The following is a 6,000-nucleotide window of genomic DNA, read 5'->3' as shown; positions in this document are numbered from 1 at the left end:
TCCGGGCGGCAGCCCCGCTGGCGAGCCAGGGGAGCCGGGAGCCGGGAGCGGCCGCGCCCAGCCCCGCCCCGCTCGGCTCGGCTCCGTCTCGACCGCCAACGAGCGCGCAGCGGCCCGGCAGGTCAGAACGGGGCGGGTGGGGGCACTTGGTGCCGGGGTATCCGGGTCGGGGCCCTGGCTGGGGGAGGCAAGGGGGGTGCGGTGCTTGGGGCGGGGGCCCCTGGCTGAGGGAAGCAAGGGGGGTGCGGTGCTTGGGGCGGGGGGCCCTGGCTGGGGGGGGCAAGGGGGGTGCGGTGCTTGGGGCGGGGGCCCCTGGCTGGGGGAAGCAAGGGGGGTGCGGTGCTTGGGGCGGGGGCCCCTGGCTGGGGGGGGGCAAGGGGGGTGCGGTGCTTGGGGCGGGGGCCCCTGGCTGGCGGGGGGGCAAGGGGGGTGCGGTGCTTGGGGCGGGGGCCCCTGGCTGGGGGAAGCAAGGGGGGTGCGGTGCTTGGGGCGGGGGCCCCTGGCTGGCGGGGGGGCAAGGGGGGTGCGGTGCTTGGGGTTGGGGGGGCTGGCTTGGGGAGGTAAGGGGTGGTGGTGCTTGGGCCTGGGGGACCCTGGCTTGGGTTGATGGGGGGGGGGGCCCTGACTGGGTTAGGTAAGGGAGGTGGCGCTTGGGGTGGGGGGGGCCCTGACTAGGGTGGGTATGGAGGTGTGTAGTCTTTGGGGGTCTGGCAGGGGGCACCCAGTACTGAGGGGTGTGGAGGGTATGGCCCTGGCTGGGGTGGGTGTGGAGGATGCTGGATGGGGGAACTTGACTTTGGGGGCATTGAGGGGACCCTGCCCTGTGTGGGTAGAGGGGGCCCAGTGCTGGGTGGGTGACTGCTCAGGGCTGCCTGCCACAGGGAATACTTGCTGGGGTTGTATGGAGCGAGAGAGGTGGTATAGTGAAAGTTGACTTCCTCCCTTGGTTATCCAGGAGGGGAGACTCAGCTAACATGGGGGTGTCCTCACCCTGTCTCACATCAGTGCTCAGATGTAGCACTAAGGACAGATTGCACACACAAGCACCGCTTCTGACCCATTATTTGCTTTTGCATGTCCTTTCTTGCCTCCAGTTTCCTTATCTCTCATAGTGATGACAAAACTGGAGTTCGCACCCTGTCCCCCTACCTTCCACCCTCATGTGCTCCACTTACCTGTGGCTTCTGACACAGATTAGGGCTGATAGAACTGAAGCAGAGTACGCAGATGAGTTATGTTATTTATAGTAGTGTGAGAGGAGGTATTTTTAACTCCTTCTGGGCTCATGTGGACCATGCTTACGTTTCAAATCAAGACAAAATATGCCTGCCCTAAAAACCTGCAGGTGTGTGTGGTATATCATCAGACTGTTGAATTTGGGCATTTAAAACTGATCTAGCGTGTGGATTTTAATATACACTAGGGTCCCCACATTCGCAAACTTAAGGTTTGCTAATTCAATTATTCACGAGGGCTGCTTTCCCCGAGGCTCTGGCCAGGAACACCAGCAGCCGCTGCCTTGCTGGTGCTCCAGGCAGGAGCCCCGGCAGCCAGGCTCAAGGTGGGGCGCACCAGCGGCTGCTATATTTGCAAAATTCAACATTTACGAGCGTTCTCAACACAGAACCCTTGCAGTTGTTGCAGCCCTACTGTACTCAGTGTTGAACTAATGCCAAGAAATTGTTGTAGACTGAGAATTCAATGACAGATGGAAGGTGCAATATGTTGCTAACCACCTACTTAATTTGATTTAAATGTGCTGATACAATAATAAAAAATCTTTTACCCTGGGTTCTAGGGGATTGGTTATCAATTTTAAAATACAATACCAAAGCCATTAGCAAACCAAAACCACTGCACATCTTCCCTCACTCACATGATGTGAATAAGAAAGAAATCAAAATCTCCCCTCCAATTCCCATCCCATCATCTCCCCCTTTTCCTTTTTGCCTGCTGCAGTAGATGGGCCTTGCAAGGTGTCTGGTCTATCAACACCATATTTGAGCTATTTTGGACCAAAAAAGAGTGTGAATTTCAGAGGTGAGAGGCCTTCATGGAGACTGACCTGCCCACAGTTCTGATTTACTAAGAAAGCTCCGGCTGAGATGCCTTTGTTTATTTCCGATGTGGTGCTCTCATGGGGGTGGGGGGGACATTTTGATAGGAAGGTTTCAGGCCAGTTAGGGCATTATAGGTGAAACCCAAAGCGCTGAACTCCCCAGATCACAGCGTGCCATTGTGAACTACCAAGGCCTGCTCTAGGCTTAAAAAGGTAAGGGATGTGAAATTTTTTAATCGTTATGATGTTGGTAAAAGCTTCAGGGTATATCTGTGCTTACCAGAAGATTGACTCGATCACTGTCAATTTAACAGGGTTTGATTTAGTGCACCTAGAGGGGACGGGCTAAACTGAACCATCAAGGCTCTACTGTTGACCCTGGTACTCCCCATTTTCAGGGCAGCCAGAAAAACTGATTTACTATACATCAAGTCCAGCTACACAATTGTCATACCTGAAGTTGTGTATTTTAAATGGACTTTTTGACATAGTGTAGACCTGGCCTAAGTGTAGATGCTGTTACACTGGTAATGACACATGAGTCTAGCTTGTTTTCCTCTGCCAAGCTGTATCTGGTAAAAGCTCCCTCGTACCAGCGTAACTCAGCTTGCAGTGTTGTAGCTGGCTACTGACACTGTACCAGAATAGCTAAAGCAACAAAATTATTAATGATAGATAAGGCCTACGTTACCACGTCCTGCACTAGCTTTTGTCTTCCAAATGCAGTATAGTTGTAGCCCCACCTCGAACACATTTCAGTCCAACCCAGATGTTACCAAGGCCTGGTCTATGCTGAAATTCTGCCAAAATAGCTGTGTTAGGTAAGGGTGGGACTTTATTCTGACATAGCTGTGCTGGCCAGCACCCGAAGGAAGAGATAAAAGGTATTCTGGTAAAGAAGTCTTTTTGACCTTACAGGGAATGGGTATAAGCTATACCAGCAAAAAGTCTTTTTTTTTCCCCATCCCCATTAGGAGGGTTTGTTAGTACAAGTAGCCAGTTAACCTTTTAAGTGTGGATCAGGCCAAAGGTACTGACTATAGTATCAAGAGCCACATCTTAGAGGGCAGATTGCTTTTTGCTTCTGCACCCTCCTGCCCAGTCTGGATCACTAATGCTGTTTGGCCACATAAAAATCAAGGGAATCTGAAATGTTATCAAAGCTTCCAACCAGGATAGCCTCTGCAAACCCTTCTAGTTGCTTCTACTGCTATACAAGTAATACAGTTAATATATTGATAAAGGTTATACACATTCTGTCACAGATAGTGAAGGTGGAAGAAATATTTGTTCTAGATTAATGTCCATTACCACTTCATCATACTCCAGCAATGCTCAGTGATTCTAGTAATTTGCCCAGTCTAGCTTTTAGAGTCATGTGGTAACAGGGCTTCTCTATAGCTCTCACCATATGTTCTTTCTGTCATGGTCAATCTCCGTAATGGGTGGCTGCAATGCAAACCTAGTAATAGTTGTATGCATATGAGTCACCAGAGGGGAAATTACAGACTTCTGTGTTGGAATAATCTGTAGGCAGGGCAGCACAGCACAGCACAGCTCATGACTGCTGCCATCTCACTGTGCTAACACCTCCTGGATTTACAGAAATGCATGTAAGAGAGAAAGCAGACAGCACGTGCAAGGAAGCCTTGATGTTCTCGCATATAATTCCTTTGGTTCCTGTCTCAGTTAATGCGTGATGATTTCAGACCAGGGCTTGAGGGCAGCTACAGAGCAGCACTGAATGAAGGTATTCTCACTCAGGCCTCTTGATGAAGCAGTGGAATTTATTCTCTGCTCCTCCCTGTTCATCTGCAAGCAAAATTATTCCCTTAATGAACTCTTCTGGTGGAATGCAGTTGGGTCAGTTGCCGTGTTTGGATGGATATATTCAAAATTATTGGGGCTGTTTCTCGGCAGTATTACAACACACGGCTCTCTAATGTTAAACATGCGCATGAACATAGAATGGCCTGACTGGGATTGACCAAAGGTCCATCTGAGCAAATATCCTGTCTTCCAACTTTGCCAAGTGCCCCAGAGGGAGTGACCAGAAGAGGAAATAAGCAAGTGATCCGTCCCATGTCACCTGTTCCCAGCTTCTGACAAAGAGAGTCTAGGGATACCATCCCTCACCATCCTGGCTAGCGGCCACTGAGGGAATCTATCCCCTGTGAATTTATCTAGCTCTCTTTTGAAGGAAAGAAACAAGAAGAACAAATAAGCTAACAGAATATTAACACCCCCTCATCAAGGAAGGTTCATCTCTCCATTGAGACTAGCCCTCAGTTTAGCAACAGGAATTGGCATGTGTGGTCACTAAAGATTTCACAAGCCTCTTCTCTAGCATGGGGGTGTTAATCCTCATATCCTGGCCGATTTCCAGCTCTGCTAATTTGGCTACATTATTTGTTCACTCCCACCCTCAGATGTTTGGGTAGGGTTTCTGTGTACTGTGGAATGCCTATCGCTTTCCACCACAGAAGTGGCTTTTTCTGGGGTGGGTGATGAGCTCTCTACAGCATTTCTATCAGGAAACTGTTTGGGGATTCGTAGAATCCTAGGGCTGGAAGGGACCTCAGGAGGTCCTCTAGTCCAGCCCCCTGCTTCAAGCAGGATCAACCCCCAGTAGGTCATCCCAGCCAGGAGCTTGTTGAGCCAGGACTTAAAAACCTCTAGGGATGAAGAATCCACTACCTTGCTAGGTAACACGTTCCAGTGCTTCACCACCCTCCTGGGGAAATAGTTTTTCCTAATAACCAATCTACTCCTCTCCTTGGCAGCATCTACACTAGCCAAAAACTTCAAAATGGCCATGCAAATGGCCATTTCGAGTTTACTAATGAAGTGCTGAAATACATATTCAGCACCTCATTAGCATGTGGGCGTCCGTGGCACTTCGAAGTAGCTGGGATCCTTTCGAAAAGGTGCCCTGTCTGGACAAGCCAGACGGCGGTGAGCTGCGTCAATTTCGAAGTCCCCTTATTCTTATGAGCAGATGGGAATAAGGGGACTTTGAAGTAGCTGGGGTAGTTTCGAAAAGGAGCCGCGTCAATTTCGAAGTGCCGCAGCCACCCGCATGCTAATAAGGCACTGAAAATATATTTTAGTGCTTCATTAGTAAACTTCAAAATGGCCATTTGCATGGCCATTTCGAAGTTTTTGGCTAGTGTACACACAACCCTTCTGTAACTTCAGACCATTGCTCCTTGTTCTGCTGTCTGTCACCACTGAGAACAGCCTCTCTCCATCCTTTCTAGAGCCCCCCTTCAGGAGGTTGAAGGCTGCTATTAAGTCACCCCTCTGTCGTCTTTTCTGTAAACTAAACAATCCCAAATCCCTCAGCCTCTCCTCGTAGGTCGTGTGCTCCAGCACCTTAATCATTTTTGTTGCCCTCTGCTGAATCTGCTCCAGCACATCCATGTGGTTTTCGTACTGCACACAGTATTCCAGATGTGGCCTCACCAGTGCCAAATAGAGGGAAATAACCACTTCTCTAGATCAGCTCGCAATGCTCCTCCTAATGCAGCCTAATATGTCATTAGCCTTCTTGGCTAGAAGGGCACACTGTTTACTCATATCCAGCCTTTCATCCACCATAGCCCCTAGGTCCCTTTCCGCTGTACTGTTGCTTAGCCAGTCAGATCTGGAAGGGCAGTTTCAAAGTTTAATGGGGGTTCGCTTTTTCTGCCCTGTCTTGCACCATTCTAGATGTAGAATGCAGTGCTTTTGTTCTCCAGCAAGGGCTGAATAGTCCTACCATGAGAGTCTTCTGCCAAAGGAGGGCTTGTTGAAAATTAATGCAAGGTTGTCCCATGCGCTCAGCTGAGCCTGGTCTGTGCTGCTAACTCCGGGGTCAAGATGGCTTGCCCTGTGAGGCTTGCTTTATGAGAGTTGTTTCTAACCTCCCTGCCTGTGACCTGGTTCTCTTGTTGAATGTG

General features: G+C 50.0%; 1 protein-coding gene across 2 annotated transcripts in view; it reads left to right on the top strand.

Annotated features, from left to right (window-relative positions):
• Positions 1–6,000, top strand: part of PCYT1A (phosphate cytidylyltransferase 1A, choline) — a 30,503-nt gene continuing 24,503 nt past the window's right edge. Inside the window, exon 1 of one of the 2 annotated variants that reach the window (XM_075004273.1) lies at positions 1–121. The gene's annotated coding sequence lies outside the window, so the exon portion shown is untranslated. The remainder of the gene's footprint in view (positions 122–6,000) is intronic. The other variant, XM_075004274.1, reaches the window with a different exon arrangement.

The sequence above is a fragment of the Carettochelys insculpta genome, chromosome 10 (genome assembly GCF_033958435.1).
Source record: "Carettochelys insculpta isolate YL-2023 chromosome 10, ASM3395843v1, whole genome shotgun sequence".
Taxonomy (NCBI): Eukaryota; Metazoa; Chordata; order Testudines; family Carettochelyidae; genus Carettochelys; species Carettochelys insculpta.
The sequence above is the reverse complement of the archived record's forward strand: the minus strand, read 5'-3'. Positions and strand labels throughout refer to the sequence as shown.